Raw genomic sequence first — 17,419 nt, forward strand, 5'->3', positions numbered from 1 at the left:
TGATCCCACGGTCCTGGGATCGAGCCCCACATCGGGTTCCCTGCTCAGCAGGAAGCCTGTTTCTCCCTCTCCCACTCCCCCTGCTTGTGTTCCCTCTCACACTGTCTCTCTGTCAAATAAAATAAATAAAATCTTTTAAAAAATATTAACGTCTATTTTTTATATCATTAATGTATCAAACTGTGTATATACATACAAATGTTATCCACTTAAATTCCCCTTTCATGTGGAGGGAGCTCACTTACACCAATATGTAGCCCTTTAATCAAAACCATTTGGGGACTTAGTGTTATCATTGGCATCGAATACTCTTCTTTGCTGCTTCTTGGGTCATAGAACAAGACTCAACCACAAGCACAAATGTGGACATGTGCCCAAGACTGGCCAATCATATTATCCCCTGAACTTAGCCATCACAATCCATCTGGTCATGATATGTATTTAAAAGTAAATGCCTCCAGGGGCACCTGGGTGGCTCAGTCAGTTAAGCATCTGACTTTTGATTTTGGCTCAGGTCATTGTCTCAGGGTTCTGGGATCAAGCCCCAAGGTGGGCTCCATGCTTAGCGGGGGTCTCCTTAAGATTCTCTCTCTCCCTCTGCCTCTGCCCCTTCCTCTGCTCTCTCTCTCTCTAAAATAAATAAATAAATAAATAAATAAATAAATAAATAAATAAATCTTTAAAAAAAAAAGTAAATGCCTTCTTACCTTCCAAGAAATTCCTCCTCCACCTATTTTATTGATTTATTTTAAATTGTGTTTCTGTCACTTACAACTGAAATTACAAAGTTTTACTCAATACATTTTTTTAAATTTCTTTTAGATTAATACTCCCACTGATTAAGTGTAGATTATAAATCTTAGATTTTTAGAGGGGAGTCATTTGGCTTTATAGAATTAGACATTTGGATGACTCAGCTATGATCACACCGTTGTAAGTGGAATTAAAACAAAAACATAAGCCTTGGGGCGCCTGGGTGGCTCAGATGGTTAAGCGTCTGCCTTCGGCTCAGGTCATGATCCCAGGGTCCTGGGATCAAGCCCCGCATCAGGCTCCCTGCTCAAGTGGGGAGCCTGCTTCTCCCTCTCCCTCTGCCATTCTCTCCACTTGTGCTCTCTGGCTCTATCTCTCTGTCAAATAAATAAATAAAATCTTTAAAAAAAACAAAAAACAAAACAAAAAAACCCCAAAAACATAAGCCTTGTAATTGATAAAATAACAAATTAATGAGTTTTGGGAGCTGAAAACAGCAATGAAACTCACCTAAACTAATTCCATCTAATACTTGAATGCTCTTGATGATATTTCTAATAAGTATCAAATTAAAAAGTGTCATGTTTATTATAACACATTGTTTTTCATAGCGATGAGAATAATAAATGGTATTTAATTCCAAGTATACTAAATAAGGGATATAGTAATGTTATTTGACACCAGACATATGGTATGTCTATAAAATAATGGATTTGCTTTCCTATGGGTCTATAAATAGATTTTATGAAGTTCAGAATCTTCAAAGATGCACTATTTTCTTGATTGGATAGCTAACTTCCAAGTTCCTCATGTAGAAATAATTAATATACATAATGATAATGATAATAATACTTATTATATAATATTTATATATACTTATATAATACTTATAGTGATTTCCTATGACAATTTAAAAATTGATATATAGTACCCCAGGCCTTTGCTTTGAGATATACAAAGATATATTTCTTTGGTCTGAGAAATTGTAAAAAATATATTAAGAACCCTGCCTCTTGCATTAAATAGAGTAATATAGGTGGTATAAGATAATCACTGTACAACAATTGTTCCTTTAGTCTAAATCTAGAATATCTCTTCCCTTGTAGTATAGGAAAAATTAATATCTAAGGCTGAAGTCTCACACAGATGGAATACTTTTCACTTCTAACAAACTAAGTTAGCACACTGTAATTGTGTGAACTAGCAAGTCCTTTATTGCATACCTGGTACTGTGGGAGAAACAGCTATGAATCCCGCTCTATTAGATTAGATAATTCTTACCAATGCAGAATTCAAACAAGTTATTTATAAAACAAAGAAAACAATGTTACATGGAATAATTAATTTATAATTGTGTTATATGTATATATAAATCTGAAAAGTAAAATGTAATATACATATATTCATACATCTACATTTAATCAATTAGGTTTGAGTTGAGAACTATACAAAAAAACCTTAAGTAAAGTATAAATTGTATTGTAAATCATTTCCCAAATTATAATCTGATGATCTGATAGCAATAAATATATAAAATCTCCTGCAAGTTAGAGATACTACTATCAGAAATTACTTACAATTTATACCCTAAGCATGATCTACTTAAGGTCTTTGTACATAGCTCTCAACTCAAATCTAATTGATTAAATGTGTGTCTGTAGGTATGATTATATGCAGATATAATGTTTTTATAAGGTTAGATGTGCAACAAAAATTAAGGGAAATGCCACAGCATGAGTATACAACATTAATAAGTTAATCAAGGTTAGAAACCTTCAGACACTAAAGGGAATTATTGAATTGCAACTAACATTTCCATGAACAATAATAATAAACAAAGTGCACATCCAGCCACAATCTGCAATAGCATTCACCACAGACACCCTTTCGCTTGGAGCAAACAGATCACAATCAACAATTGCTGTGGAATACTTGTGAAATCCATCCCACCAGACCATGTCAGCCTACAGTGACACTGATAAGGCCCCTGCAGTGACTGCTCAGCATGTCTGGTATTGCAGAGAATGCACCAGATAAAAAATTTGAGACAGTTGTTCATCGAGGTGGAAAAGAATTATGATCTTAACAACTCACAATGTATTTTCTCTTAGGGAGTGAGTTATACAGACACTTCATATTTTATTTGGTCTATCCATACCTGATTTTAAGTAATTTGTGTTGCTTTAGAGAGAATCTGAGCAGCTTATATTCTCATACTCATAATTATCCTCCTTACTGATGATGAACTTAGCTTGTCAAATGGCCTCTCTGCATTTGGAGTAAGTTCTTTTCCAAAAGGTTCTTTAATGGATCCCTGGTGGGCGAGCTACACTGGCTGTCCAGAAAGTTTAATTACCTTAAATTCTCTAAGGGTAAGCAACATGAAATTCAATCTGGGCTCCCAGTTTGTTTGTTCCCAGTTCCAAAGATGGCCCATGTTTAATTTCTAGATATTAATCTCAGGGAGGTTGAAGAAGTTGTTTTCCTTGTTAATCATGTCTCCCCTTGTAATAGTACTGGGGAGATAGGGATTCAAATTTAACACTTTCATAGAGCAATTGCAACGTGACAACGTGTGCAGGGAAAGCAGGCCAGGGGAAGGGATGGGAAAAGGATGGATCAAAAGATGAAATGAGTGTGGATGTCTGTAACTAGGTGAAATCAAAATCAAGGGAGGAAACAGAGATGAAAGTCTGTTGGGTGACGGCTCAGGCAAGATTACTAAAGCAGAGAGGGGAATCTAAATAAGACATCAAAGACAAAGTCAGGGCCAGATAAACACAAAACCTGTCTAAATAGAGATCAAAGAATAAATTTATTAACAGACAAGTTAATTCTCACTTATCCCAAAAGGTAGGATTTCTGGAATACTGGTTAGAGAGTGTGGATTTAAATTGGTATGATAATGAGCCATCTCACTCCCTTCTTAAATCTATAAACCTCAGGGCATACTGATGGGGACCAAGGATCTGTAGCATAAGCTTTGCTTGGGAACTGCTCATGTGCTAAATGGCCTGCGAAATGGAAAGTTCAAGAATGGCAGGGCAAATTTTAAGGGGGAGGTAATGTAGTCAGGAGATGGATCTGTCCTTGTCTGATAATATGTTTATTGCATGAAAACAATGCATATTTGAGAAGACAAGAGCACATGAGCACTCAATGTGCCCGAGAGCAAATACAGTTCAAGTAAGAGACCATTTATTGTATGAGGGGTGAGTTCAAATAAAGAACACCAACTGGTAGAGGAAATGTAGCCTATTGAATGACAAATTCTCACCAGTCCAAATATTTGCTCTTATTGCTACAGGGAAGAGTGAGTGAGGGGAAAGGTGGGGTAATAAAACAGAAATTCCTTTATAGAAATTCCAAAGGAGCTAAAGTGAGAATATCAGAAAAAGGAGGTTTCTTTTGATGTTCCTCAGATTTTGTTCTTTCATCCCAAGGGCCATAGTAATATCTATGGTCAAACAGGCATATTTATAAGCCCATCAAGGAGAAAGACTAGCAAACAAATCATGTTTGATCTGTACTTACCTTCCTCATGCTGCTTCCTAATCTCTGTTACCACTGATCCTTTCTGTTCTCCTAGGATAAGACATGGGTACTTCAGTGTTTATGTTCAGATGAATCTAAAATAAGTAAAGAAATAATATTAATTATACTTTATTCCAATTTAATTTCCCATCTTCCATTTTCCTTCTCACGCAGTCCAGTGTGTCTCATCAGGGCATGGAGGACAGTGAGTGCTATGGGGCAGCATAAGATTATTCAAAACAATAAAGATTTTGTAATATAAAAAAAAATCCATATTTAAATAATATTACTTCTGTCCTCTGTAAGAAAAGTTAAATCCCCAAAATGAAATCATCCACCCTTTATAGTTTATAGAAATCCACATTAAAAGTTTTCAATGACTTATGGGGCACCTGGGTCGTTAAGTGTCTGCCTTCTGCTCAGGTCATGATCCCAGGGTCCTGGGATCGAGCCCCACATCAGGCTCCCTGCTCAGCTGGAAGCCTGCTCCTCCCTCTCTTACTCCCCTTGCTTGTGTTCCCTCTCTCGCTGTCTCTCTATGTCAAATAAATAAAATCTTTAAAAAAAAAGCTTTCAATGACTTAATATCTTAATATGCTCTGTTTCAACTCAAAGAATTTCTCTCAAGTAATATCTGGATTCCTCTGCATAGCTGTGGCTCCTTCAGCATCTTCAGTGTTATATTAATCCTACTCTAAGACTCTCAGAAGCTCTACTTTTATAAAGAGTCCAAAATTCAATAGGACCCAGAAGAATATCACATAATCAGCTCTACAACTACACATGCTCTTCCTCTCTAAACAATGCAAAAATATAGTACTTTCACAAATCATGCCAAGCAAAATTGTGTTTCTAGCAAGTAGGCCTTAGTATAGCTCAGACTGTCATTACAAAGAACACAACAAAGACATCCAGATAGTATTTGGGGAGATGGGAATTAGAGAGGAAGAGCATGTGAAGAGTCTCAAATCCTCTTGTATTCTTTCAAAACCTAAAAATTTGCAATAATGTCACAGCTAGACACCAGCTCTTACTGAGGCTGCCTTCTTCCCCATAGTGACTTCCTACAACAAGCCCAGATGTCTTCCAACACCAATATCTTCGATTTCTTGGTCTCATCCTAAGAGGGTCTTACTTAAATGGAACCTGTCTTCCTTTGTGATAGTTGCCTTCTGAAAACCCAAGCTTTCTTATTTATTCTGCATTTCTGAAGGATCAGAATCAGTATAAACACAAGACAGCTGCTGCCATTCTTTTTTCCCAGCACTCCCTGTGACCATCACCCTCTAAAACACCAACATGCGGGAGATCAAGTCAGAGGGTTCTCTACATCTAATGGAAAGTCAAGAATGAAGAAAATAAAACAAAAGTGAAAAACTTTTAATCAGTCAAGCAAGAGCCCAGTAACTCCAAAGTACAAGTCTCTCAAGGTAAAAGCAGATTGAAGAATGTGGTTTAAATTTAAGTCTGATAGAATCCTTTTACAACCCACCCATATTTACAGCTTGGAACACACACCTAAGGGAGGAGTTGACTTTACCAGCTAAAATAATTCAGGCCTTCTATACTTACCAGTTACTCACAGGGAAAAAATGTAGGAAGACAGAGTCAGAGAGCAACAGAGAACATGTGCATATGGGCAAGGAAAAAGAGAAGACAAAGAGAAATACAGACTCGGAGGGGGTCAGAGGGACCAGACAGAGAGAAAGAGAGACAGAGGGAGATTGAGGTTACTGTCTTTAGAAGGCAGTTTTAGGACCCTGATTCAAAGATTCTCACCACATAGTAGTAGGAAACAGAATAATCTTTCCATTGGTCTTCTTACTCATCTGTGAGACAGGAAATAGAAGGAAAGGAGTAAAATGTATTTCCAAATATTTAGACAAAGTAACCCAACAGCTAGTAAAACAATGCTGCTCATTACAGGCCAGTCTCACAAATTAGATTAACTATATTTGCTCCTATGAGCAGGGACAAGTAAAGCCATTCATGGACAATGAAAGCTGCCTTCTCAGCATGATGCCAGAGGACACAAAGTCTGCAGAAGTGCTCTCCTCAAAGAGCCCAAAGGGGAATGTGGGGAAGGTAGAAAGATCTCTGCCACCATACCCACCACTCATTAAAATTCCAGGTAGATTGCTGTCATGGATGGCGTGAGTCTGAAGGCATGAGCAGAAAGAATTGACTGATAGGTAGAAATGTTGGGGAATTTTTTGCAGAGAAGGTGACATTTGTAAGATGATTTGAAAGTTAAGTAGGATTTTTATCAGTCAATCAAGTTGAAAAGGGCATTCCAAGTAAGAAGAGCAAAAACTTAGAGATATAAAGCATATACTTCATTTGGCCAACAGAGAGAATTCAGTCAGAAAAGGCTCATGTTATTGGAATTGACAGAGAAATGAAGAAATAGCATGTGAATGTGAGTGTACACGTATGTGTGGAAACGGCAATTTGCTCACATATTATGCCACTTTTTAAATGTCACACAAAGGATCTAGATTTTAATCTTTAGCAATGGGAAATCAATAAAGGATTTTTCAATATGGGAATGACATAATCTGATCTGTGATTTAGGAAAAAAATATCTCTGGTGGACATGTGGAAGGTGAGGATAGAAGGCTAAACTTGATGTGATCTCAAGGTCTTTCTGGTCCAGGCAATCCCATCCACATCATTGGTGCAATGCTCTCCATCAGGCATGAAGTTTTGTGATCTTTGCATAGGGCAGGACTGTCTGACAACCTTGGGCCTCAGTGTATCTTACAAATGCTCTAAATGAGGGCTTGACCAATCTAAGATAGGGCATTAGGAGCTATCAATGTTTTACATAATGGGCCAAAGACAACAAGAAAGATCTAGACCAATATTAACATGGCTCAGAGATTTACAGTGAAAACCTGACTGGTAAACTTAATCTCCCCTAATCTTTGCGCCTAATGGACAGCTACAAGATGGCTCATAACCTGGGGAAGTACCACCCTCCTGAGAGTGTTTAGTAATTTAGGGGGTATTTTCAATGACCAAAATCACCAGAAAGTGCTGTTTTTAGTGAACAGGGCTCTGGGATGCAAAAACTTCCCAAAATGTGTAAGAGAGGCTCTTAATAATAACCATCATTAACACTGTGCCACACCCAAAATGCCAGTAGTTCTCCTGTGAGAAATACTGTTATATCAATATTTACTAAATTATGTTCTGTGGAACATTTTAATCTGAGGAAATTCCATGAAAAGCCAACAACTCAAAAAAAAACAAATTTCACGGTATTGTGATAAGTGAGTTTGGTCAGTTCTGAATACCCCATCTCTTCTTAGAGAAACTTTTCATACAGTTGCATATTAAAAACACTGAACAGTTCTGTTTAACTTTGTGTAATCCAATGTTTCTTTCTTTTTTTTTTTTCTGTATAGAAACCATCTTCCTAATCCAGTGTTTCTTAAATATATTTCTCTGTAACATCCCACGGACCACTTTCAGAAATGGCTTGAGAAATACAGAATCCCAGACCACATCCCGGATTTTGCATTTCTAACTAGCTCTGAGAGTAACATGTTACTACTGGTGGGAGGATCACACTCTGGGTAGCAAGGGAGACTGCTGGTTCTCAGCCCTTCCTGTGATTAGAATCGACTAGGGATGTTAATATACATATATATGTTGGTGTCAGAGCCCCATTGCTGGAGATTCTGGTGAAGCTTATGCAACAACATTAAAAAAAAAAAGCCCTTAACAACTCCCTAGGTGATTTTAATATCCATCCAGGTTGACAATCAAATTCCTTTGAATTGTTACTGCTTTTTATTTAGTGGGTACCCATTTATCATGACAGATACCAATGGCTTTTATTTTTTGTTACTTTACTTATTTAGAAGAGGTTTGAGTTTGAATAAGTATAATCAGCATGATAAGCCAAAAAAATCTGGATTATAATATTTTCAGATCTATTTTCAGATCTCAGAGCAACCTCAGGCTTTTGTCTCTCAAGTTTCACTTTTCTCATTAAAGAAATGACAAAAGAAGCTGGCACTGATTTATCACATGATGATAATGATTTGAAAGAGAAATAGGTCTTATGTTTAGTGGAGCACACTTTGAAGAGCCATTGCAAAGAGTCTATGGGCAAAAGAATGACATGTTTAGGCCTGTGTTTTGAAAGACTACTCTACCAAAATATCTGTTAGAGAATTGAACGCAGCAAAGAGAAAACAAAGGTGTGGAGAACAGTGAGGAGGCGTTTCACATGTCCAGACAAGAGATTATGAAGCTTTAAAGAGAAATGAAGCAGTGTATGCAGGTGGACGGAAATGAATCAATTAGAAATATTCTGGGTTAGTCTTGCTTAGATGTTATAGGAGAGGAAACATAATTTTCCCTTTACCCTTCTAGGTTCTTGGCTAAGACCCACTCTATAATAAAAAGATTAATAGGAGAAAAGCAAATAGAAGTTTAATAATGTGTACACCTCCTCTATACATGGGAGAGACACAGGAAAATTGAGTAACTCTGAAATGTGCCAAGCTACCACCTTAAATACTATCTTCAGATAAATAGAAATGCCATTGATTGGGGAAGCCACTTATGAGAGGCTATCGGGAAAAGCCCAATAAACTGAAACCCCTTAAAAGCATAAAGTTGAACAAAAATAAAAATGGCTGCACTCATGCTTTAGGGAAGCTCAATTTTAAACTAAGTAACTCTTTTCCTCTCTTCTGCAAACCTCCCCTCTTCCCTTCTTAGCCTTTGTTTCAAGAACCTGGTACCACCCTGAAGACATGATCAATGAGGCTGGCAGCAGTACACAATTCCTGTTGAAACCAGCTAGATTCTCTATTTCCCTATAAACCCCCACCCCCAGCCCCTTCCTCTGGATGGCTTGAAGTTTTTGAAGGCCATAGCCAGCTGCAGCCTCCTTGGCCCATCAAAGTAATAAAGCTAGTGTTCCTCTTTATCCTAAACTCTGTCTTCACATTATATTTTGGCTCCCAAGCAAGGAGATAAGTTTTCAACAACAAAACAAGGGTATGGTTATCACGTAGCTTTTAGACCTTGCCTTCTTCATTGATAAGAATTTTGAGAAATTTAGTCATTCTCCTCTTCCTGTTACAAGAGAAGGAGACACCCTTACAAATGGAGATCTGCCTTCTAAATGTCAATGTACCTTACAAAAGGGTAACTTCTACTTGGTTTTCAGAGCTTTTTCTGTGTTTCTTGTTTCTCAAAAAGTAATCAGCTCCAGAGGCATATTTTAGGGTGATAATTCTGCTCCCCTTCAGTGTTTATTGGTCTAAATGGAGAGAGTGAAATAATGGACAATTTTACAAATAGCTCCCAGATTTTTTTTTTCTTGGAAAGCTAAAATACAGAAGGAGAAATAATTTAGGAGATATAGATTTGGAAGTATATATATATTTAAGAATAGGTACTTAAAAAAAAAAGAATAGGTATGTAAGTCTATGGCCGTACCACCCTGAACATGCTTGATCTCCTCTGATCCCAGAAGCTATGCAGGGTCCAGCCTGGTTAGTACTTGGATGTGAGACCACCTAGGAATTGCAGTTGTCATTGGCTTAAAATAAATAAACAAATAAATAAATAAATAAATAAATAAACAAACAAATAAATAAATAAGGTAAGTAAAACTATAAAAGTTTAGATATCCTCCCAGGGAGAGAAAATAGATTAAAGGAAAACACTAAGAATGAAACCGACATGTTAACAAATGCTTAACAGTTCTACCCTAAGAAAACTCTCTTAACCTGATTGATTCGTGAGCCTGTCTTACAGACACTGAACACCGATAAGACCAGCTAAGACTGGAACTGGGAAGAATTCTTGTGCAGAAGGGAGCAAGAGTGAACGAAAATAACCTCTCTGATAACAAACCCCAAGATCTCCCTGCATTGGTCATACTTAACAAAACCATTCTTTGAATATCTGTCCTAAGAAGAGGCATGATTTCTGAATGCACATGCCCCAAAAAGGGGCCACCTCTCTTTGTCACTATAGCCAATCAGCATATTCCACATTCTGACCCTTTGCCCTTAAATACACTCAACCCTAACCCTTTGAGGAGGTTCAAGAAATCTTCTTCCCTCTCCTTGCTTGGTACCTGGCAATAAAACCCCTTTTCTCTACTCCAAAAACTGGTCTCAGTGTTTGTCTTACTGTACATTAGGCAATAGAACCATGAGAAACCTCCACATAAGTGATGAAAAGAGAGTGAAGGCAAGTAAGTAGAATAATTAGAGGAGGAGGAAACCACAAAAAACCAACATGGAAAGATTTTTCAATACAGAGGAGGAAGGTAACAGAATCAGTGTGCAGAGAGATGTCAAAGAATGAGAATAAAACTCATTGTTGTAACTACCATGAATCTACTCCTGACCTGTGAGAGATATATTTCCTAGCATGAAGGAAACTATAGTCAGATTAAGGGTGAAAGGGAGTGGGAATCAGGCTGTAAAATGAAGGCAAGGAAAAATAATCCTGAAAGAGTCATGAGAAGGTTTTTCTAGGGAGGAAATACTTGATATATTTCAGGGCAGGATGAAAGGCTGGTTGTAGGGTGTGATATGGCACTGGGGGCAGGGCTTGGGAGAAGATAACAATAGAACAAGTTGCAAGAGAAATCAATGGGAGAAAGGTAGACAGTCCCATTGTTCTGGAAAAGGACAGATTTTCTAGCTAAAGATCAGGTCATCTGCCAAGAGGAAGCAAGTGTGTAAAAAAAAAAAAAAAAGGTTTGGGGTATCTTTTGTAGGAGAGATGAATAAGAATGCTGAATACTGAAGGTCCAGATGAAGTTTAACAAATTCAACTTGTGTTTTGACCAGAGGGTCACAGGCCTTTTATCTTTTTTCCCTAATGGTGTCACCCTGGGAATCTTGGAGAGAAATGTTATTGATTAACTAGATTTCCTGCTTATTTTGAGCATAAAAGAATAGGGAGGAAATACTTACGACATTAATAAGAATATGTTTTCTCTGATTGTGTATTAAAAGATATTTTAAAAAAGAATCCTGAATCTGGGGCACCAGGGTGGCTCAGTCAGTTAAGCATCTGACTTCAATTTTGGTCATGATCTTGTGGTCCTGGAATCAAGCCCTGCATTGGGCTCCCTGCTCAGCGGGAAGTCTGCTTGTCCTTCTGCCCCTCCTCCTGCTCATACTTTCTCTCTCTCTCTCAAATAAATAAGTAAAATCTTTAAAAAAACATCCCAAATCAACACCTTCAGCATTCCACCCTCTTCATGACGACAGAACAGATGACAAGAAATATTATAGGCATTCGATTAGAATTGGGTCATTAGTTCAGTAACCACTCTACAGTTGGTGTGAGTGTGAAAGCTCTTGTCATCTGAGGGAAAAAATAATCCCTGTCATCAACTTGCTATAAGAGTGATTTTGACACCTCCTCAAATACTTCAAAAAGAATTTTCAGGTGATTTATTACCTGTCATAACAGATTCAGGCTCAAACTCTGAATACACCTTACTCAGTGTCAATCTAATCTGTAAAAGAAGTTTCAGGGCAGGGAGAGAGAAAATCAGGAAAGGGGAAATTAACGATAAATATGGCAAATTTGATTTCTCACTATAGCGTGCTTGAATAGAAGTTCAGAAAATAGGGTAGCCCAAGGAGAAAGCATTATAGTAAATAAAGAAAACAACATGCACAGGGTAATCATAAAGTCCTCTATGATAGATTTGGGGTATATCAATCTTTAAACTCTCAGACTTCATTTTGAAGTCTTCAAAAGCCTCCATTCCAATTTGCAATTCTTTCACCTGATGAGATTTTACTAAAAATAAGATGACAATTAAAGTTGATTTCATAGTAATGATTGATGCTATAGTGTCCCTATAGTGATTACAGAAATAATCACTTGTTTATCCCTCTAACTGGGTATCAATTATATTTCTATTATAAGTACCCACTCCATCCCTTCCCTTTTTAGTAGATGTGGTCTTTTTGAGGGGAGGGGGGACATCCTGGGGTGAAAAATAAATCATATAGAAAGAAATGGAAGCCATTTGCCTTTAGGATCTTTTTTTGATACATGGTCTTGCCTAGACAAAGTCTAACGGAGAATGAGAAGATTTCACAAAGAGTTGGTATGTTGAAATAGCTAAAAAATACCATTAGAATCCCCCCGTTCCTTCATCTTCCTATCATTATGGCAATTGACATGAAGAGCACAGTTTTCTAGTCTTAACTTTCCCAGTTGTCTTCTCTTGCCTTTCTAAGGCTTACTCCCTTACCGAAAATGTGGGCACTGGACTTTGAAGAATAAAGTTACTAAATTTTATTTCTTTGAGGAGTTGATTCTTGTGGAATGGTGAAGGTTAAAAATATGACAAGAGTTTTCTAAAGCAATTTTTTAGAAAAACAGAGAATTGTGGAACATTCAGATAAACTATGGTTTCAATAGTAGTATTCACTTCTATCTCTTGAGGAATCATGGAAAACTTGAGGGAAGGCAGCTAGCCAACATTAATTCAGAACATATTTCTTTAATATTCTTTAAAATGTATTTGGAAATCATGTTAAAAAGTGATGCTATAATTCCAACATTTATATTTTAGTTCTATAAAGAAGTTAAAGTCACCCTTTCCAATCCTCTATACCCAGGAGCAAATACAATTAACAAGTTGGATGCATATTCTCAAATTTTTTCTTGAACTCACAGAGGCATACTTATATTTGTAATATACTTGCACTTGCTAATCCTCCAACAAGATAGAGAGTCCATTTCTCTATTCACTGGAATCAGGGAAGCCCTAAGACTTTTTTTAACCAAATGATTATAAGTAAAATAATAGTAGTCTAGTTACAGGTCTGGCCCTTAATTAGATTGGCAGCACCTACTTTGTTTTTCTGGGACACACTTTGAAATACTCCCTCTTTGAACTCAGTTTCTATGTTATGAGAAGCACCTGCCATGTGGAAAGGTTATGGGTGGGCAGTCTATTCACCAGGTACAACTAAGCTTTCATCCAACCGTCAACATCAACTGCCATCCATGTGAATGAGCCATCTGGGACATCCATCCCAGTGATGCCTTAAATTACTATAGTCAAAACTCTCATTTGAATGTAGTTATTTGTGAAAATCCAAGAAAGGATGGCTCAGTTGAGCCCAGCCAACCCACAGAACCATGAAAACTACCAGTGAATTTTTATATTAAGCCACTAAATTTGGGAGTGGATCATTACACAGCAACAGATAACTGAAGCAGCCTTTTTCACATTTTAACATTGCTACTATTCAAATTATAATGAATGTGGTAATAGAAGGAATCATTCAAAAATTTGCAATAATAAATTTCTCTCCTGGTAGTACATAAGCTAATGGTGCTACTGATAATGCATCTGATAGTGTTTTAGACTTACAGAAATATATTTCTTTAAGGTGCCATGAATTAGAAAACAAACAAAACAAAAAAACAAAAAAACAAACAAAAAATGATGCCCTGAATGAACGTCCTAGTAGTTGTGATGGTTGAGATGTGTTGGTGTGTGTGAGGAGGATTAGTAAATAGATCATGCAGACCCTAAATATCTAAGGTTTCAGGATTGAACATGCACAGGGAAAAAGAGAGGAATACAGAATAGGTTATCCAGGAGCATAAAAATAAATCACCTATGCCAAAACATCTAGATAAACTTATAAGCCAAAGTGTTTGTAAGAAGGTAGGGGAAATGTTAAGAACACTGATTCAAAATTAAAAATGTTATATTCCAAAATAACTGCTATATTGAAGTGTAGTCCCCTAGTTATCAATGAAAGTTTATAAACTGTGAGAACTAGAACTTGAGCAAATTACTTCATCTTCTCAAATTTTAGTTGCTATGTCTGAAAAATGAAAAGGAAAAGAATATTCCTCCACAAAGTTATCTTATGAAATAATGCCTATGAAGGATTTCACAGTGTAAATTGATAATCAATGCAAGGGATTTTTATTAATATTATTAAAGTGAACAGCAATGGCTTAGAATGAATCATACCCCACATTCTGGGCCAGAATTTAGTCCAGAACTCAATCTTCTCCTTATTCTAAAACACTTAACCTGTAAACTCTACTATCATATTTAGATTACAGGGATGCAAAAATTCCTAGGAAAATATAAGCATATCAAATACAGTATATATAAAAAGTATATATTTTTTATATATATATAAAAGTGTGTATATATACACACAAAAGTGTGTGTGTGTATATATATATATATATATATATATATATATATATATATATATAAATACATGTAAAATGTGCCATGATTAAGTGGAGTTTGTCTCAGGAATAGTTTTTCCCAGAAATTAATCAAATTTCAAAAATCAAACATTATAATTCACCATGCACACCAATTTAAAAAGAAAAATTATACGATCATCCCAATAGATGCAAAAATAAATATTTGACAAAATTCAATATCTATTCATGACTAACATCCCACCCCCGAAAAAAATTTTCCAATACCTAGGGATAGAAGGAAACTTCCACAATAATAAAGTATATCTACAAAAATCCTACAGCTAAAATCATACTTTATTTTCTCCTTAGATCAGGAACAGGGCAATGACATCTATTCTCACCACTCATATTCAAGATCGTACTGCATATCCTAGTCAGTTCAGTACAACAGATGAAAGAGATAAAAACATAGACTGGAAAGGAAGGCATAAAATGACTTTCTCTTGGGACACCTGGGTGGCTCAGTTGGTTAAGCTTTCAACTCTTGATTTTGCCTCAGGTCATGATCTCAGGGTCATGAGATGGAGCCCTGCCTCAGGCTCACTGGCTGGGTGTGGAGCCTGCTTAAGATTCTCTCTCTCCTTCCCTAAAAACACCCTACTTTTCCCCCACACAAATGACATTACTGAATGTACAGGAAATCCCAAAGATGCACAACAATATTAATTGAATATTTATGTAATTTGAAAAATGAAATTAATTAAATGGTACCATTTGTAATTGTATCAAAATGCATAAAATCTTTATGGATAAATGTAACAGACTATGTGCAAGAAACACGCAAAACTTGTATGCCCCAAACTACAAAATATTGATGAGAAAAATCAAATCTGGTTTCAAACTGCTATGAAAGTCATCTAGGGAACTTCTCAGAAATAGTTTCCTGACTTCTCCCTGGGTCTCCTGAATGAGAAACTTTGAAAATGAAGCCCTAAAAATCTGTACCTGTAGGTGAGTCTCCTACAGACAAATCTGCATTCAGGTATGTTATTACATCACTGAACTAAAGTAGGGTTATTTTTTCTATTAGTTTGAAAAGAGACTTTTAGTCCCTCTCTCTTCCCATCAAGTACCTCTTCAATATGTTTCTTGTTTCCCTGAGCTTTTATTTATTTTTTAAGATTTTATTTATTTACTTAGAGAGAGAGTGAGGGGAGGGGCAGAAGGAGAAGAAGAGAGAATCCCAAGCAGATTTTGCACTGGGCACAGAGGCCAATGCGGGGCTCCATGCCAGGCTCGATCCCATGACCCTGAGATCATGACCTGAGCTGAAACCAAGAGTCAGTCGCCCAACCGACTGAGCCACCCAGGAGCCCCTCTTGTTCCCCCAAGCCTTTAGCAGATGCCCAGATCCAATTAATAAATGCTGACTTGAATAGAGTGTTTTCATAGTAAGCACCAGTGAAAGGGTAGGAACTAAAAAGAAGAGGATATTTGGAGGATCCTTGTATTCAGGATGTTCTATTTTTTTGTCACTCTAAAATTATACTCTGATTTGCAATCCAGAGTCTTACAAACTTGTTGAGAGCAGCGACGCAGTAGCCACTGCACATGGAATCAAATTGTTGCCAGAGCAACATCTGGTGGTGAGCAGAGAGGTCTCTGGGAAGAGGTAAAAAGACTGCATGGATAGCCATCACACTGTTAATTATCATCAATGGGTTTGAGGGAGAAGTAAGTGGGGATGGAAGACAATCTCACAATGGCATGGACTCTGGGGTGGTTCACAAAACATTCACAGAGAAGTTGCTCTTGGTTTGAGAGAAAAGAGAGACGGGCAATTTTCAAAGGCTTCATATCTTGAAGACTTCCAAGTTTTTCACAACAGGTGGAGGGGGGGGATGAAGAGTTTAAAGAGTATTAAATTGTACACCTGAAACTAATATTACACTGTATGTTAACTAACTGGAATTTCAATAAAAACTTAAAAAATAAAGAGCCTTAAATACGGGTCTGGAAGAGTGGATTTTGATGCTCATTCTGCTTCTATGTGACTGTAATCTTGGCTGTTTCATTACACCTCTTTTGTCCTTACTTTCCTGCTCTATAAAATGAGTGGATAGCATGAGTGGAAATTATCTTTAAGTTCCTATACTGGTCCAAAAAAAAAGTCTGTACTTCAAAATATGGGATGTTTATACCAAATGAAAGGTACACAAAACTGAGATTTGGGTGAATAAGAAATGTGTCACTCAGCCCTTGAAAAAGGGACACCAGATCTTAAGAAACTTCTCTGTGAATGTTTTGTGAACCACCCCAGAGCCCACACTGTTTTCCAAAGTGGCTATACCAACTTGCACTCCCACCAACAGTGTAAGAGGGTTCCCCTTTTCCACAACCTCTCCAACATTTGTTGTTTCTTGCCTTGTCAATTTCTGCCATTCTAACTGGTGTAATGTGGTATCTCAATGTGGCTTTGATTTAAATTTCCCTGATGGCTAATGATGATGAACCTTTTTCATGTGTCTGTTAGCCATTTGTATGTCTTCTTTGGAGAAGTGTCTGTTCATGTCTTCAGCCCATTTTTTGACTTGATTATTTGTTTATTGGGTGTTGAGTTTATAGATTTGGATACCAGCCCTTTATCTGTAGTGTCATTTGCAAATATCTTCTCCCATTCTGTGGGTTGCTTCTTTGTTTTGTTGACTGTTTCCTTTGCTGTGCAGAAGCTTTTTATCTTGATGAAGTCCCAAAAGTTCATTTTCCCTTTTGTTTCACTTGCCTTTGGAGATATATCTTGAAAGAAGTTGCTGTGGCCAATGTTGAAGAGGTTACTGCCTATGTTGTTCTCTAGGATTTTGATGGATTCCTGTCTCATATTGAGGTCTTTCATTCATTTTAAGTTTATGTTTGTGTATGGTGTTAGAAAATGGCC

This window comes from Halichoerus grypus, chromosome 11, assembly GCF_964656455.1.
Source record: "Halichoerus grypus chromosome 11, mHalGry1.hap1.1, whole genome shotgun sequence".
Classification (NCBI taxonomy): domain Eukaryota; kingdom Metazoa; phylum Chordata; class Mammalia; order Carnivora; family Phocidae; genus Halichoerus; species Halichoerus grypus.